The sequence below is a fragment of the Symphalangus syndactylus genome, chromosome 2 (genome assembly GCF_028878055.3).
Source record: "Symphalangus syndactylus isolate Jambi chromosome 2, NHGRI_mSymSyn1-v2.1_pri, whole genome shotgun sequence".
Taxonomy (NCBI): Eukaryota; Metazoa; Chordata; class Mammalia; order Primates; family Hylobatidae; genus Symphalangus; species Symphalangus syndactylus.
Window position 1 is genome coordinate 95,266,570 of NC_072424.2, and position 19,425 is coordinate 95,285,994.

At 38.2% G+C, this 19,425-nt stretch overlaps 1 non-coding gene across 1 annotated transcript; it reads right to left on the reverse strand.

The window, feature by feature from the left end:
* Positions 1 to 13,178: 13,178 nt before the first annotated feature.
* Positions 13,179 to 13,287, reverse strand: LOC129477561 (U6 spliceosomal RNA). Its single transcript, XR_008655767.1, has one exon. It is a non-coding gene; the product is annotated as a U6 spliceosomal RNA (small nuclear RNA).
* Between the last annotated feature and the right edge of the window lie 6,138 nt (positions 13,288 to 19,425).

Sequence of the window (19,425 nt, forward strand, 5' to 3'; positions counted from 1 at the left end):
TCCCAATTAAACCTCAGGAGCACATGGCCTTTATTTACCAGTAAAGTTTGTCCCAGATACTAAACGGTCTTGCTCAACTACAGTTTACTGTCCACAGCCAAGACAGCTATATGTTCCCATAGCATATGTAGAGCAGATGACACAGCTAGTGTAGGCATTTTTGTGCTTTTCTAGTTGCTTTTACATCTGCCCTGAATTGTTACTGTAATATTCACTCCAAAACCCTTGCTCAATTGATTTCAAGAGGATTTCTCAATAGCTGGTACACTCCAAGCCACTTATTTCAAGTTACAAGAAAACCATGTTCTCTTCCTAACACCACCTGCCTCCTAAACCTCTACTTGTGTCTCTTCCTCTGGGAACTGAATAGTCAGGGATTCCCAGTGGAACAAGAGAGCCTGGAAATGGGTCTCAAGAGACCCAGCTGTGAGGGCTGTGTTAAGATAGCTGGCCTGTGGTCCCCAGGACAAGCACTGGCCTCACCAGGAGTGAATACTCTTATCTAGAAGGACAGGTACACATTTTTTTGCTCTCCCAAGACTTGAGTTGCTGGACACCAACTCAAACTCTGGACACTTCATTCTCTTCGGATCTTACTGCAACACTTGGAAATTTCAACATGGCAGTCTACCAAATCTAATTCTATACCAACACACTGTGTAAAGATCAGTTGTTCCCCTTCTTAAAACATTTTGGTGGCTAATGCCTGTAATCCCAGCACTTTGGGAGGCTGAGGCGGGCAGATCACGAGGTCAGGAGATCGAGACCATCCTGGCTAACATGGTGAAACCCCGTCTCTACTAAAAATACAAAAAATGAGCCGGACGTGGTGGCGGGAGCCTGCAGTCCCAGCTGCTCGGGAGGCTGAGGCAGGAGAACAGCGTGAACCCAGGAGATGGAGCTTGCAGTGAGCCGAGATGGCGCCACTGCACTCCAGCCTGGGCGACAGAGTGAGACTCTGCCTCAAAAACAAAACCAAACAAAACAAAAAACAAAACATTTTGGTGCCTTTCCATTTTCCTTAGAACAATCTCTGAAATCCCTAAAGTTGATGTGGTGTACAAGGACTTCCCCAGCCTACCTGGTTACCCTCTCCCTCTCTGACCTTCTTCTCTTACATCACCCTCCAACCAGCCAGACTCCTTCTGGTCCTTCCCTCCCCCATGAGCCTTTCCTATAAATCTCCACTGCCTGGAAAGCCCACCCCCCTCCCCATCAGATTCATCCCACCCATCCCTCACATCACTTCCCTAGGGGCACCTTTTCCAACCCCCAAGACTAAGTTATTTCTTCATTATATGGTCCCAGGGCTCCTTGCATGCTCTTTTTGCCTACAGTTGCCACACTTACAATTATTTTATTGTCTTATATAACTTTTTGATTATTTATTTTAAGGCTTTATTTCACACTAGGTTGTAAATCCCCTGAGATTAGAGAAGGTTTCACTGCTGATTCCTTGAACAACAATTTTGGCTGATAGGTTCAACCACGTGAAATGGCCGATAGACCAACATCTTGACCTTAAAAAAGTCAATTTTAGGCTGTGTGCAATGGCTCATGCCTGTAATCCCAGCACTTTTGGAGGCAGAGGCAGGTGGATAACTTAAGCTCAGGAATTCGAGACCAGCCTGGGCAACATAGCAAGACCCTGTCTCTAGAAAAAGTAGAAAACATTAGCAAGGCATGGTGGTGCATGCCTGTGGTCCTAGCTACTTGGGAGGCTGGGACAGGAGGATTACTTGAGCCCAGGAAGTCAAGGCTGCAGTGAGCCGTGATTATCCCACTGTATTCCAGCCTGGGTGGCAGAGTGAGAGACCCTGTCTCAAAAAAAAAAAAAAAAAAAAAAAAGTCAATTTTATATGATCCAATTCAATAACCATTCAATAAATACTTATCAAATAAATACATTAATAAACCATACACTGTAGTTTTAGGTGCTGTATGTGTGCATGCGTGTGTGTGTGTATGTATGATCAGCTATTAATGTAAACTTTTATTTTTAAAAGAAACTCCTTAAGTTCTGCTAACTTTTTAAATGTATTTCATTGGGTTTCATAGATATTTCTCAAAGTTAAATACAACAACAAATTTCAAAAATGGTCCCTACTAGAAATACAAGTTTGGCAATTTCCCTCAGCTCCTTTGATCTTAGGCTAATTTTCTACTCTGAGTTTTCTTCATTCTTCTGTGAAATTAAATTCAGCCACCTGTTGAGCTTTCTGGATCCCTTGCAGGTGAGTTCTACATGACTTGCTTCTGACCTGTGGAAGGAGGAACAAGGAACATTTCCAAATTTTGCACCACCACCCCCTTCCCTCCCTGAGTGTTAGGCTAGACAGTAGTGGCCAGAAGCCCTTCTTCATTCTGTCCTCCTGAAACTGATTCAGCCATTTAAAACTATGACTGTTCTCCCACACAGAAACTCCTCTCCAGAAATGCTTGGCCCAAACTCCCTTAACATTTGTAACTTCATATAACTCTTTTTGTTCAAGCGCAACAAAAAATGAGTGGTATGGTGATGCCAATTTTGAGGTATCATAGTTAAGCCATGCTAAGGCACTTTAAAAACATTCCATTTTATTCCTCCCACAGTGTCACCCCCTCAGAGACTCTGGATGAGGGGAATACTGAGGGAGGAAAATATCCAGAAGAACAGGAAAAGGCAGTGACATGGGACTTGAAAAATACTGCACAGAATTCTGTCTTCACCCCAAAGGCTGATTGTTATAAATTAAACAGTTTGCCCACCCCAAGCAAGCATTCAACAGGCACATCCTATGTGCCAGTCCTGTGATAATCAGCACCTTAGAGGCACTGGCATCCTGGCTCATGAAGCCCAAGGAAGATAAAGAAGAGATGATTTTCCAGGCATGGTGGCTCACGCCTGTAATCTCAGCACTTTGGGAGGCTGAGGCAGCAGGATCACTTGAGTCCAGTAGTTCAAAGCCAGCCTGGCCAACATGGCAAAACCTCATCTGAACAGAATATTTAAAAAACTAGTCTGTCATGGTGGGTGCATGCTTGTAGTCCCAGCTACTTGGGAAGCTTAGGTGGGAGGAATGTTTGAGTCCAAGAGGTCGAGACTGCAGTGAGCCATGATCGCACCACTGGACTCCAGCCTGGGTGATAGAGGGAGACTGTGTATCAAAAAAATAAAAATAAAAAATTTAAGTAATAATAAGAGATGATTTGATGATACAGAGAAAAATAGGAATGATCTAAAAGAAAGCAACTGAAATGACTTGCTGCTAAAACTTAAAACCTTTGCTAAATGCCCATGCTTTGGAGCACTAGAGAATGCCTGCTTTAAATATAGGACAAGACAGGTGTTGTGCATCATGAAATAAAATGATGCCTAGTGGCTAACTGGAAGAAAACAAAGATGAAGGAAGAACAAGTGGTCTAAGAAGAAAGGAGCAAGTCCTTCAGAAAGAAGGTTCTTGAAAACATCACATCCCGTCCATCATCCCACCTCAGGAGCTGCTTGCAATCCAGGACACCTGAAACCCTGACTTTCCAGGGAGCTTAGAGTAGAAAGCTCTCCCAATAACAATCTGCTGATTTGAATTTCTGATGAATAGCAGCTCTGTGGAATTTATCAACATAGCCAGACCACAGCCACTCTTCAAGGGACAAAGAGCCAACATCGCCTGAGAGGAGAAGCTTTCTCTGTTCACCCAGACTCAGCACTTGGTCTGTACCTGGCAAAAATAGGAAACAACAGCAACAATAGGAAAAGGAGAGTGTGCACACACAACAGTCACAGTAATCCTGCCTTGGAAGGCCAACCAGATCGCTCAAGATCCCCACTCCTTTAATCCTTAATGCTCAATTCAGTGAGCACAATTATCAAATCTATTCCACAGATGAGGAAACTGAAGCTTGATTGATTGAGCCAGAGGTAAAACCCAGATGTGTCTGACACTACATCTCCAAATCTCTATATAAGCAAACATTGCATCTGAAATTCATGGCTTCCTTACTCTCTTAAATCATTTCCAAGTTAATTGATTCTATAGTCTATAGACCTGAAAGTAGTTAATCATGGAAATGTTGAGAAATAAACTAGTTTTTCCTATACTGCCTTTCTACTCACGATCCCTTTTGCTGACAGTCTGCTGCAATGAAAACATGACACCAAGGATCTATTTAATTTATTTTTAAACAGCTTTATTGTGATATAATTCATATACCATACAGTTCACCTATTTAAAGTGTGCTATTCAGAGGCTTTTAGTATATTTACAGAGTTGTGCAACCAGCACTGCTATCGAATTCCAGAGCATTTTCATCACCCAAAAAAGAAATCCCGACCCATTAACAGTCGCTCCTCATTCCCCCTCCCCACAGTCCCTGGTAACCACTAATCTACTTTCTGTCTTTACTGCCAACTCTGGACATTTCATATAAATGAATCATACAATATGTGGTGTTTTGTGTCTGGCTTCTCTACTTAGCACAATGTCTTCAGGGTTTATCCAGGTTGTAGCCTGTGTCAGTATTTCATTACATTTTATTTCTGAATAATACTCTATTATATGAATATGCCACATTTTCTTCACCCACTCAACAGTTGACAAACATTTGGATTGTTCTCACTTTTTGACTATAATAAATAATATTGCTAATAACATTGGATCAATTTACTTTTAATTCATCAGACTTTCCTTTTACCCTAAGTGTAACTGCGAGCTCCCATAAGTCTGTAACAAATTGCTAGAAGCAAAAAAGGCTAAAATCCCTGGGCAAAACAGCCATATGTGTGTCATATGTAGAAACTCTGCCCAGTTTGCCGACAACGTTCCCATTTTTAGCCTTAAAGTCCTGGGAAAACTTTGCCCCAGGAAAAATGGAACAGTTGATCATCCTAGACTGGGATTTAGCTCAGAAGACAATTCTAGAAAATCTATTTCCTGGGATGTTTTTTGGTTTCTGTTAAAAATATAGTTATATTTAAAGAAACTGGCTTATGCAATAACCATCATTTTCCATACTTTCATTTGACAGGAAACAATTATTTTTAATTTTTAGTGAACAATGCCTGACATTTTCATATATACTCATTTTAGAGTTACAATCGATGAGGCTATTTGCCTTGCATATTTTTTAGGTGGAATACTAGTTACATATTCAAAGGCCTTGCTGGGGCCGGGCATAGTGCCTCACACCTGTAATTCCAACATTTGGGAGGCTGGGGTGGGTGGATCGGTTGAGCCCAAGAATCTCAGACCAGTCCGGCCAACACGGCAAAACCCCCATCTCTACAAAAAATACAAAAATTAGCTGGGGTTGTGGCACGGGCCTGTAGCCCCAGCCTCTCGGGAGGCTGAGATGACAGGATCACTTGAGCCCAGAAGGCAGAGTTTGCACTAAGCAGAGATGGCACCACTTCACTCCAGCCTGGGTGACAGAAGCAAGACCCTGTCTCAAAGAAAGAAAAAAAAAAAATGAAAAAAAGCCTTGCTAGAAGCTGAAAAACTTATGTCCACAGGGTGGCGGTGTAACACTCTACAAACTCGGAATTGAAGTAAAAGCTAAATTAACCAAACTTTATCTTTTATTTGAACTATGCCATTTTATGGGAAAATGGGTAAGACTAACCAACTAGTTGTGAAACCAGTGGCTTTATTTTATGTTGATAAACAGCCACATATGGCTAACTATTGATATATCTGAACCACAGGGTAAAGACAAGAAATACAAATTGGATGCCTTTTTTGGAGCTTGTTTTTAAAAATGCTTTTGACAGAATTATAGAGTCATAGAAGCCTTAAAAATCACACAACTCAGTATTTTCAGACATTTTCTCACCAAAAAAAACCACAGGCCATGTTTTCTAATGCTATATACGCCTATGACATTTAATAGAATGCAACTTCACCTCTTTCCCTTCACTTAAGAAAGAATATTGAAATTCACATGAGTGACTTTAAGGGGCATTATAAGGGTAATCTCAAATCTTTATTTTTAAATTAATTACTCCTTGGCTTCAATCCTTGATTTTTAGAAATAAATTACTTCTATATAGTTTACGGTCAATCCCAACACATGAGTGTGTGAAAGTCCTTAAAGTGAGAAAGTATGATTGCAGCACAACCTCTCATCAAATGCTGGACCCACTCCGACAGCATCCTTAACAGATATCTACCCTCAGGGAAATGGACACGAAAATAATGACCTTTAATGTGCATTGGCTCCATTAGCATAAACCCAGTGTTTGCAAGCCTGACATTTATTTTGCATATTTTTTTCTTCTAGATTCTTTTTTGCTTTCTTCTAGACTCTTTTTTCCCTCCTGGGGAAATGTATACCTTTTCTAGCAAACAGCAACAGACTTGGAATTTAGAAGTTATTTTAGTTTGTTCATGTGATTAAAGGTAAGGGAAAATGTATGCACCAGCCACTTACATGATTAAAAAACAACACTGAAATATCTGAGAAAAACAGCTTCTCTGTTATGGTTTGTAACTGGCACCCCAGGCCAGCTTTCACCTTCTGTTAATAATGAGGCACTATAGGCTCAACAGCTGAGCAAAGATAATTTAGCAAAAGAAAGATAAACACAAACTAAATTTGAACTCAGTGATATATATTTGTATTTTCTAACCTTTCTGTGTCAAATCATGATGTCCATGGAATAAAAAGCAATTTGATCTCTCAGGGCTATTTCTGCTGTTATCTGTTTTCTTCTAGGAGTCTTCAGTTCAATCTTAGTGGTGTTTCTTTCAGCCACATTGATTCAGACATTTATGATGGCATTGCTGATATCCAAACATGTAGGCAATGAAAATCTAATCTAGGAGAGACTAAGATAGCACATGTTTAAATTATCTACCCTGTTCTATGAACTTTTGTTTTGACAATCTAAATGCCTACTTCTATGACTCTTCTAAACAAAACTACTGGATAATAACAATTAGATTGATCTGAGTTGTTTTTGTTTGTTTTAATACTAACAAATGCCCTCCAGGACTGCAATACTTTTGCCGCAGAGGATCTTTGAGGCATAAAATATATACCTAGGAGTATGAAAACTCCCCTATTAGTCTGAGTTAAATAATCCTTTCTCTAAATAGTATTGCCTGATATGTGTGAAGTGATCCTTTACTAATTAGTTAATACAATTACTCTCTTTCCCATGAGGCCAGGGACTTCCCACTTGGAGAGTTTCTCAATAGATCCTGAAGTTTATATAATAACATCCTGTTTGGTAGAATAGGCGATACAAGCACTCTTCTGAGATGAGTGATGCTTTTGAAAACTAAATCTTCAATGTTTCTTTTTGGGATGGTTGCTCACCTTTGTAACAGATTTCGAAGGCCCATGAAGGCAACCTGTCTGTTGTTGGTTGCTCTGGCATGCAAAACCAGCTTTCTGAGCTCATTAAGGTTTGTCTGCAAGAACTTCCCCTGGAGCTGCCTGTGCTGACTTTTGAAAATCTGAGTTACTATTTTTGAGGTCCTGAAGTTCAAACTAGAACTACCTGAGGGTGGCAATCATAATAGCTTCCACTTACTGAACTCCTTATTACCAAAGCTAGCTGTCTAATCCTTGCAACACCACAAAGTGGTTTTTATCCATGGGTGCAAATGAAGAAACAAACTGGAAAGCTCAGTGACCCGCTCAGTGACCCACTCAGTGCAGAGCAAGGTTTGAACCTGGGCCTGATACTTACCTTGACCTTTTTCCACCGAAGCATCCTGCTGTCCTGGGGCTCTTTACACAAGGGAGGACAGAGGCTTGTATGGGAAATACCTGTATAGCTAACCCAAGAAGCAGTAAGACAGTGACACAGGTCTTAATGCAAGTTAGAAAGCTGGATAGCTGTGGCCCCTGCCCTAGAACTACTGAGACAGAACACTTGACCTCCATCAGAATGTCATCAGTGGTTTTTTATTATAGATATCTCTGACTCTTATCCTTCCCTAAACTTGCCTCATTTCAAGGCTTTTTCTGCTTTACTCATTTTTATGTTGTTTGGAATTTCCATATATCTATTACTTTTGTAATTTTTAAGGCGATGAAGATACTTTTTTTTTTTTTGAGACAATCTCACTCTGTCACCCAGGCTGGAGTGCAGTGACACCATCTCAGCTCACTGCAACCCCCACCTCCCAGGCTCAAGTGATCCTTCTGTCTCAGCCTCCTGCGTAGCTCAGACTACAGGTGCATGCTACCACACCTGCCTAATTTTTGGTGCTTTTTTTTTTTTTTCTGTAGAGACAGGGTTTTGCCATGTTGCCCAGGCTGGTCTTGAACTTCTGAGCTCAAGCAATCCTCCTGCCTTGACCTCCCAAAGTGCTGAGATTGCAGGCATGAACCACCTGTGCCCGGCAGAAGATACAGTTTTAAAGTGTTGCAAAAATGTTGTCCAAAACTAACATTATAGAGATATTTGATAGTTTTCAGTGTAGTGTGTGATACAAAGTACTGAGAGAAGTTATAATTATAATAATTATGATTATTATCTGAGACAGAGTCTCACTCTGTCACCCAGACTGGAGTGGGATGATACAATCATGACTCACTTCAGCCTTGACCGCATGGGCTCAAGCAATCCTCCAGCCTCAGCCTCCCAAGTAGATGAGGCTACAGGTTTATGCCACCACACCCGGCTACTTTTTTTATTTGTTGTAGAGACATGGTCTCACTATGTTGCCCAGGCTGCCCTTGAACTCCCAAGCTCAAGCAATCCTCCCACCCCGGCCTCCCAAAATGCTGGAATTATAGGCATGAGCCACCACACCCAGCAATGAGAGAAATTATGAAATTGAATCGTGGCTTTCTGAGCAGTTTGAAGTGAAGATGGAAATCAGCATATTGTGGTCCAAATATCCCTCCCACCATCACCTGTCTTATCTGTAATAGACATTGTTAGGTTTCCTACCAATGATTGAAGCAGGTATGGTGAACAAAGGACTGCTGGTTACACATGCTCTGGCAGCAAGTGTCTGTGCCTCACCCACCCCAGCCCCCTCCTTGATCCTAACACAAAGGTGATTTAGTTATGTAGAGGATGACACTCAAGTCTGTTGCATGCATTAGTTAAAACTAAGAACAGATAAAAGTTCAATAACTCCTTTTTAGGACTCTAAAATGGTCCCATGTCAAAACAACTGTCAAATTATCGTATGTTCCTGCCACTCACTATGTGACTTTGGGAAAGTCACTTAACATCTCTGCTATCATTTCCTCATCCAAAAATGAAAGCGTTGGAATGGATAATGGTGCATTCTCTTCTAGAATTAACATTCTAGAATTTTAAGGTGTACTTTCAAAATTTCCATGGGCCGTTAGGTTGATTGAGAGAATCAGCTCCAGAATGATCGCCAGCATAAAACAATCTATGGTAAGGCCAGCTCTATACAGCTACTACTCCACATCATCTCTCACTGCCCACTCCTGTTTTCTCACCCCACATTGCAGCACTTTCTTTCTCTTCTGTCCACCCTTCCTCACTTCCAGCACTCCTTCCTATACTAGAATAAACCAGACCAAATATTTAGATATAGATTTATCTTGGTTTACCAATATTGACTAATTTTACATTAGAACAAAATATCATTAACCATCATGCAAACACAACGGTTGCGCGAAATAAGGAAAAGCCTTGTGTACTTCTGAAAATGTGTTTTTACCTCACTGAAATACCTGTAGGCTGGGCATGGTGGCTTACACCTGTAATCCCAGCACTTTGGGAGGCCAAGGTGGGAGGTTCACTTGCGTCCAGAAGTTTGAGGCCAGCCTGGGCAACATAGTGAGACCTTGTCTCTAGAAAACATCAAAAATTTGCCTGGGTGCGATGGCTCACACCTGTAATCCCAACACTTTGGGAGGCCAAGGCAGGTGGATTGCTTGAGCCCAGGAGTTCAAGACCAGCCTGGGCAACATGAAGAAACCCTGTCTCTACAAAACATACAAAAAATTAGCTGGGTGTGGTGGTGCATGCCAGTAGTCCCAGATCACCCGAACCCAGGAGGTGGGGGCTGCTGTGAGCTATGATTACACCACTGCATGCCCAAATGGGCAACAGAGTGAGACCTTCTTTCGAAAAATAAAAGGAAGAAAGAAATACCTGTAAAAGTGACCTTAGAACTGTACTACACTGTACAATTACAAAGGCTTTCAAGTATAATATTTTAATATTCCTGATGAGTTTGAGAAGTAGGTTTCATTATCTCTCTATGATAGATGAGGAATCCAACACTGAAAAAAATAATTTGATCAAGAACTCACAGTTAATAACTATGTATGCAAATCTATTAAATTGAGATCCTCCAGGGTAAGGCCATGAAATACAAATTTCTATCTCTAATTTTAATTTCCAAGACAATTTACTTCGGCTTGTATAAATCAACTTTATGACTTTTTTCTTGAGAAATATTACCCCAAAATATCCACTCCAAGAATTATAACTAGGCTGTTGATGTTTACCTTCTTGGAGATGCCATTGGTGTTTTATGTTATGTTTTGTTTTGTTTTGTTTTGTTTTAATATCCTCTTACATGCCATACCAGAGAAGGTGTTTAAAAAGTATTTTTTAAAAGAAGGTGTGGGTAGAAAGATGGATGGATGGATGGACGGATGGACAGTTGGATGCACAAATTAAACACCAAATGAATGAATGAACTTGGAATCATTTGTCTTTTCAATTATTGATGAGAAAATATTGCAATATTTTTATTAGAGCCACTTTTGGTTTCCATTTATTTAGTAAGCACTTTTATGCATTTATTTAGTATTTGCTCCCTTTAATCAAGCACTGATAATTGAAAATATAAAACTGAAAATTAATCCTCTACTTACGTTCATCCAACCCCATTCGATGTACTTAAAAGCATGAAATGACAAATTGTTAAGCTTTTTATTTATTTAAGACCAAAAATCCTGACAGTAACCATCTCCAAAGTACTCAATCCGTCAGAGGCAGAGTTCAAGCTACTATTGCCCATACTAGTTGATTTTTTTCTACAAAGAACAGTAGAAAAGCAATTTATCCTACAATTATTAAAACTTAAATATATAGATATTGCAAAAGCAAGTTTTCACTGGGTGTATAAAAATTTTGGGTAAAGATGGATTGAGCCTGGAAGACTGTGGGAACCAGGAAAAACAGGCCTAACCAGCTCTTCTGGTACAAAAGAATTGAATTTAAAATGAGCCAGGTTTAACACTGTAAAATGATTCCTCAAAGTCCCTATTATAACTTTACATATATAAAACCACATTTTATCTGCATTTAAAAACTTTATCTGTATGATGGTCAATGTAGTCACAGTATAATAATTATATTTGAATAGCAACATTCCTGTGCCAAAAATCAAAGCTCAGGTTTGGAAGTTCTGGAGGGATATACACAAAATATAACAGTGGTTATCTGAGGAGGGTCAGGAAAGGGAATTAAGAAGACACAAACCTAACTCTGTCCTATACTTTTTAAATATTTACCTTTATACAATAATCACATATTGCATTTTAAGCATAAAAATATTTAACTTTTTTATGTTCAGTTTCTGGAACATGTGATAAATAATTCTTAGCAGATTTCTACTCTGCATTGTAAAGATATCTTCTCATATTTATATTGATTCCTTCGAATTCAGTGTGCATGAAGATCTAAGCATTTGAGTGAATATAACGACTCCAGAGATCAGATGTGTATTTCTAACACACTGGAAGATGTGTGTTCTAATGATCTTAGAAACATTTCTGCCAGGCAGAGTTTTCAAACACACTCACAGTTTCCTCAAACTAGAACAGAAGAAATTGAAAGTTAAAGTCATTATTATCATTCTAAGATGGAAAGAAGTTTTGCAAACATGGCCATGTAAGTAATATAAATTTATTACAGATTACTATTTAACTATGTTTCACCTGATCAAAGTCTACCATTGCATAATATAAAATACACATATTGCAAATCCACCACATTCTATAAAGCAAGAGAGCATCTAGGATAATGGTTTAAATTGAAGATACTTCTTTGTTTAACACACTTATATGTTTAACTGGGTTTAGAAAAGACCTTAGAAGTACAAAGCATCCATAATAATAAACTTGGCTTTATTATTTAGATCACTACAGAGAGGAATAAGGTGTACATTTTTAGAAGAGTATCAAAAGTAGACTTTATAAATATATAATTATTTTAAGATAGTAATATCAAACCATATCTCATGTATCAAATAAGACTGAGGGATGAAGTGTTGCACATTAGCGATTTTTCAAATAGCTGAAGTTAGCCATTTTGGATGCCTTTTTTAAATGACAATCTATTGAAAATGGATTAGATATTTTCTCACCTAATGAGCAGAATATGGAGCAGAAATTTGCTTTGTCCTGAGGCTGCAGATGTCGGTTGTTGTACTGGACAAGGCTCTCCTCGATGGCTAAGGTTTCTAAGTGCTGTTCGACTCTCTTGCTACCTCCTGCCCATTGTTCCCAGCATGTCTGCAGCCCTCTTTTCATTTTTCCTTCTAGAATACCCCACCCTAGTAACATAGTAATAATTGAAAATGTCCAGCGAACGCCTGATAAGCAAGCTTGTTTAATCTGTGAATTTAATTTTACATACAAACCTGAGTCAACAGATTCTGATAGGAAGCTCCGATAACAGCTACACTCCTCTCTAGTGGTGAGAATAGCACGTTTACTCCTTAGCTCAATACGCTGCTTTTCGTTAACTCCAGGCTGTACCTTGATCCAGGTGGATAAGATGATAGAAAAATTGGCTGGCAAATCATCATAATAACAAAGTTCAAGTTACTTGCATGCCTGTGAAAGCTGTAGTCTCCAAGAGGGGCTCCCAATTAATAGCACCCCTCTTACCTACCCAGTGATGAGCAATTTGAGTAAGAACGTAAGAATGGAAGTCATTCCTAATTAAGTTCAGCTGGAAGTGTGGAAACCAAATAGGCCTACTGGCTAAACCACAGAATTAACATTTGCCCACTCAATCCTAGAAGGCCCAAACCTAAGCGAGTCCTCACAATGGAGGCTGGCTCCCAAGAGAAAGATAAAGAGCTGAGCTATGCATGTTTCAGGTGTCTTTCTAAATTTACCAATACCTCTTTTTTTTTTTTCCAGTGGACAGGGAAAAGTTATTTACTAAATGAGTAAATGAATGTTTGCGTGAATGAATAAATTTGGTTCTTCCTGAATGATGAGTGGGAAATTTTAAAAATGTGGAACACATCACAAATCTGCGTATCATCCTTGTGCTGGGCCATGCTAATCTTCTCTGTATCATTTCAATTTTAGTATATGTGCTGCTGCCGAAGTGAGCACTAAATTTACCAACGCCTTTTAGCTGCTGTTTGCATTCAATCTACCCAGCTTTCAATTCCATATAGCCAGCCTTCCCTTACTGCTTCATCTCTTCCTCCTTTAATTACCTCAGATGCCAGCCAATCATAGTCATTTCAAGGCACGGCATCATCAAGGTCCATACCCAGCCCCTTTTTGTTTATTTACATATATACTATTTATCTACCATCCCTGCTCTCTTTCCAGCTACAGGCAACAGTTGTAATGTGGTTTATATGCTTTCTTGAATTTGTGTGCAACCTTGTAAAAAAAAGTATTGTTGTTTGTGTATGTTAAACCCTTATATAAAATTACATATAATAGTTCCAATCTGCATCTTACTTTTCTTACTCTATACCATGTTTTAAAGATCTGTTTGTGCTGTTACATGTACATCTAGTTCATTGCTTCTAAATGTGATATTATGCTCCATGGTGTGATCCACCACGTTTTACTTGCTCATTCCAAGTGGTGGACATCCTAACTCCTCTGCTTCCCCATTCATGTCCTGTTATGATCCCGGCAGGGTAATAGAGCTATGGGTACCTAATTTGGTTGAGGACTGCAAAATCACTGTCCATAAGCTATACTAGCCTATATTCCCTCCAGCAGTGCAGAAGGTTGCCTGTGACCCAACACCACCACCAAATGTTGTATTATCCAACGATTTTTGCCACTCTCGTCAGTGTAGATTGGTATCTCATTGCACTGAAAATTCACATTTCTCTTATTACTAAGAAATTTTGACAGCTCTTTATACACTCGTTAGGCATTTGGATTTCTGTGAATGGTTGTCATATTTATTTTTCTCATTTTAAGTAACATTTTCTGTATTTTTCTGAGGAATTTGTGGATACAAACATGTTGCAAACATTGGTGTGTGTTTAGGAGTTACAAATATCTTCTCCCAATCTTTCCATCCTCACAATCAAGTTACATGATGAGTTTATCTATGAACTCATTAATAAAAGATTCATATAACCTACATATCTACATACAGATAATACCTTTTTGCTTTTGATGAAAAAAAAGGTTGGTTTGTTTTAGTATCAAGGTTGTGTGGGCAAACAGACTTGGTAACTGTACAGAATAGGAGTTGAACAAGAATCTCCTCCCCTAACTTCTTCAGTGGATATGAACCAAATTACTCTAAGCAATAGATTAATAAATGGGAGAAGACAAAATGGGCTGTCCAGACCTGTCTAGAAACTCACAAATCAAGCCAAGCCTAAATCAGGCCTGAGCCCAAATCTCAAGGGTAAAGACTCAAACTAATTTAACATCTTTAGATTGACATGGAAATTGCAAGGCCTTTCATTGTAGTCTTGCCTTGTGGTCCTCGAGCACAGTGTATATCATCAACAACCTTTAAAAAATTTTTTAACTTTTAAATTTGAGATAATTTTAGATTCACATGCAGTTGTGAGAAATTATGTAGAGAGATCTAGTGTACACTCTTTACCCAATTTTTCCTACTGATACCATCAACAAACAATTGTGCAATATCACTACCAGGATATTGATGTTGATACAGTTAAGACACAACCATTTCCATCACCACTAGGATCCCTCTTGTTGCCGTCTTACAGCCACACCACTTCCCCACTGCTGCTCCCTACCCCTTACCACCTGGCAACCACCAATGTACTCTCCGTTTGTACAACTCTGTCATTTCAAAAGTGTTATATAAACAGAATCATATAGCGTATGATGTTTCGTTATTGGCTTTTTTCACTCAGCACAATATGGAATGAATCTGGCAATTTACTCAAGCTGATGTATGTATCAATAGCTTCTTGCTTTTTTTGCTGAGCAGTATTCCATGATATGCATGTGGCACTGTTTAACCACCCATTCATTCATTGAAAGACATCTGAATTGTTTCCAGAATTTGGATATTATGAATAAAGCTGCTATAAACATTTGTGTACAGGTTTTTATGTGAATATAAGTATTCCTTTCTCTGTGATAAACGCTCATGAGTGTGATTGCCGGTTTGTATAGAGTTGCATGTTTAGTATTTTAAGAAACTGCCAAATTATTTTCCAGAGTGGCTGTACCATTTTATAATCCCACCAGGAATGAATGAGTGATCAGTTTCTCTATGTCTTCACCAGTATTTGGTGTTGTCACCATTTTATTTTAGCCATTATAAGTATTGCTGATAACATATAGTCTTAACTTGCACTTCCCTGAGTGATAATGATGTTCAGCGTCTTTACATGTGCTTGTTGACCATCCATATATCCTCTTATGTCATATGTTCCTTCGTGTCTTCTTCCCATTTTCTAATGGGATTGCTTGGGTTTTTTACTTTTGAATATTTAGAGTTCATTATATGCTCAGATACCAGTCCTTTGTCGGATGTGTGGTTGGAAAATATGTTTTCCACTTTGTAACATGTTTTTTTATCCTCTTAGGCTTTTTTTTTTTTTTGCAGAGCAAATTTTTAAAATTTTTATGTAGTTCCATTTATCAATTTTTCCTTTTAAGGATTGTGCATTTTAAATACCAAGTCTAGGAATTTCTACCTAGCCCTGGACACTGAAGATTTTCCCCCATGTTTTTTCTAAAATTTCATAGTTTTAACACTTAAGATATAATCCATTTTGAGTTAATTTTTGGATAAATTGTGTTTGTTAAGTTTCTTGTTTGTTTCTGTTTTTGTTTTGCCTGTGGATGTCCAGTTGCTTCAGCACCATTTCTTGAAAAGCCTCTCTTCGTCTATTGAAATTCTTTTGCACTTCTTTCACAAATAAGTTGGGCATATTTGTATAGGTCTATTTCTGGGTTATTTGTTCTGTCCCATTAGTCTATGTGTCTATCTTCCTACCAGTGCCATATTATGTAGCTATATATATTAAGGCTTGATATGGGAAAGACCTATTCCTCTCACTTTACCGATCTTTTTCAAAATTGTTTGAGCTATTTTGGTTCCTTTGTGTTTCCATATATATTTTAAAATAATTTTATCTGTCTACAAAAAAATACTTTTTGAGATTTTGATAGGAATTGCATTAAACCTATATATCAATTTAGGCAAAGTTGACATCTTCAATATGTGGAGACTTCCGGTTCATCAACACAGTATGATTCTCCACTTAAATTGTATCTTTTTTTGTTTCTTCCATTTGGTTTATTTCATCAGCTTTCTGTAGATATCAGCATGCAAGTCTTGTACACATTTTCATAGATTTACACCTAAATATTTTATGTTTTTCACAGTTGTAAATGGTTTTATAGTTTCACCCTTGACATCTACCTGTTTACTGCTAGCATACAGAAATACAATTTTTGGATGCTTACATTATACTGAGCAAACTTCTTGAGCTCACTTATGTGGCCTAGAAAATTTTTGATCGGTTCACTGGAATTTTCTACGTAATCAATTATGTCATCTACAAATAGTCAGTCTTATTTTTTATTTCTTCCTTTTTATATGCTTTTTTTTTTTTTTTTTTGCTTGTTTTGGTTATTTTTTTCCTTGCCTGCTTTGTTTTTGTTTTTGCATTACTGAACTGACTAGAACTTCCAGCACTCTGTTGAATAAGAATGGTAAGAGGAGAAAACATCCTTACCTTGTACCCAATCTTAGGAAAAAAGCGTCATGTTTTCACCATTAGGTATAATGTTAGCTATAGATTTTTTTGTGGATTTTTTTATCAAGTTGAGAATGTTCCCCTTTATATCCATTTTTCTGAAAGTTTTTTTCATTAGTGGCTGCTGAATTTTGTCAAATGTCTGTCCTGCATCAATTAATATGATCATGTAAATTTTTTTCTTAAGTCTGCTGATACGGTGAATTATATTGATTAAGTTTCAAATATTGAACCAGCCTTGCATCCCTGGAATAAACATAGTTATGGTGTACATTTTTTATGTATTGCTGAATTCTATTTGCTAATATTTTGTTAAGGATTTTTGTGTATATAGTCATGAGAAATATTGGCCTGAAAGTTGTTTGTTCTGTTTTGTTTTATGTTGTCTGTTTTGGCATGAGAGTAAAATTAGCTTTATAAAATGAATTGGAAAGTGTTCCCTCTTTTCTCCAAAGGTTGTGTGTAATTGATGTTACTTCTTCTTTAAATATTTGGTAGCATTCTCCAGTGAAACCTTCTGGGCCTACTGACTTCTTTTTGAAAGCTTTAAAATTATAAATTCAATTTTCTTAATAGCTAAAGGGCTATTTAACTTATCTCTTTCACATTGGGTAAATTGTAGTAATTCCTGTTTTCCAAGGAAGTGGTTCACTACATCTAAGTTGTCAAATTTATGTGTGTAGAGTTGTTTATAGTAATGTATTTCATCATTTTCCTGTTGAGGTCTGCAAAATCTGTAATGATATCCCTTGTTTTATATACTGATGCTGGTAATCCATATATTCTCTCTATCTTTCTGTCAGTCTTGCTGAAGGTTTGTCAATTTTGTTGATTTTCTCAAAGATCCAAATCTATTTTACCTATTTTTTCCATTGTTTTTCTGTCTTTAATTTTTTTTCCTTTTTTGAGCTGGAGTCTCACATTTGTCACCCAGGCTGGAGTGCAGTGGAGTGATCTCAGCTCACTCACTGCAACCTCCACATCCTCGGTTCAAGGGATTCTCCTGCCTCAGTCTCCTGAGTAACTGGGATTACAGGCGCCCACCACCACACCCAGCTAATTTTTGTACTTTTAGTAGAGACGAGGTTTCGCCATGTTGGCCAGGCTGGTCTCAAACTCCTGACCTCAGATGATCCACCTGTCTCGGCCTCCCAAAGTGCTGGGATTACAGGCATTAGCCACCGCGCCTGGCCTTCTGTTTTTAATTTCATTGACTTCTGTTCTTATCTTTATTCTTTTCTTCTTTCTGTTTGCTTTAGTTTTAGTTTGCTCCTCTTTTTCTAAGTTCTTGAGATATTTCTGCTATTGATTTTTAGTTTGATTTCATGGTGGTCAGAAAACACATTCTGTGTGACTTCAATTATTTAAAGTGATTGAAGTTTGTTTTATGGCCCAGGATATGGTCTATGTTGGTGTATGTACTGTGAGCACTTGAAAACAACATGTGTTCTGCTGTTAATTGGTGAAGCGTTCTATAAATGTTTAATAGATGCTGTTGATTGATGGTGTTGTTGAGTTCTTGTATGTAATTTCTGACTTTTTGTACAGTTGTTCTATGAATTGCTGAAAGAGGGGTGTTGAAATCTCTAATTATAATTATGTATTTGTCTATTTCTTCTTTCAGTTCTATCAGTTTTTGCCTCACATATCTTATGGCTCTGTTGTTGATGTCCACATATTTTGGATTGCTACATATTCCTGTTGGACTGACCTTTTTATCATTATATATGTATAATGTCTTTATCCCTGATAATTTTCTTTGCTCTGAAGTCACTTTATTAGATAATATGGCCACTCTTCCTTCTCATTGATTAATGTTTGCGTGATATACTTTTTCCATCCTTTTATCTTCAACCTGCCCATATCATTATATTTGAGGGGAGTTTCTCATAAACAGCATATAGTTGGGTCACGGGATAACTTAAGTTTGCCATTATATTTTTTCTTTTCTATTTGTTCTTTCTGTTTTACATTTCTCTATTTTCTTTTCCCTGACTTTCCATGCATTACTTAAACGTTTTCTAGAATTTCATTTGGATTCATCTATAATGTTTTTGAGTGTATCTCTCTATACCTTTTATTCAAGATATGGAGAGAGATCTTAATCATAACCTACTGATGCCATTATTTTTCCTGTTCAAGTGAAGTATAAAAATGTTACCTCGGCCGGGCGTGGTGGCTCACGCTTGTAATCCCAGCACTTTGGGAGGCCGAGGCGGGCGGATCACAAGGTCAGGAGATCGAGACCACGGTGAAACCCCGTCTCTACTAAAAAATACAAAAAATTAGCCGGGCGTGGTGGCAGGCGCCTGTAGTCCCAGCTACTCGGAGAGGCTGAGGCAGGAGAATGGCGTGAACCCGGGACGCGGAGCTTGCAGTGAGCCGAGATTGCGCCACTGCACTCCAGCCTGGGCGAAAGAGCAAGACTCCGTCTCAAAAAAAAAAAAAAAAAAAAAAAAAAAGTGTTACCTCTTTTTACATCATTTTACTTATTTCATTTATAATAAGATAGTCTTATACA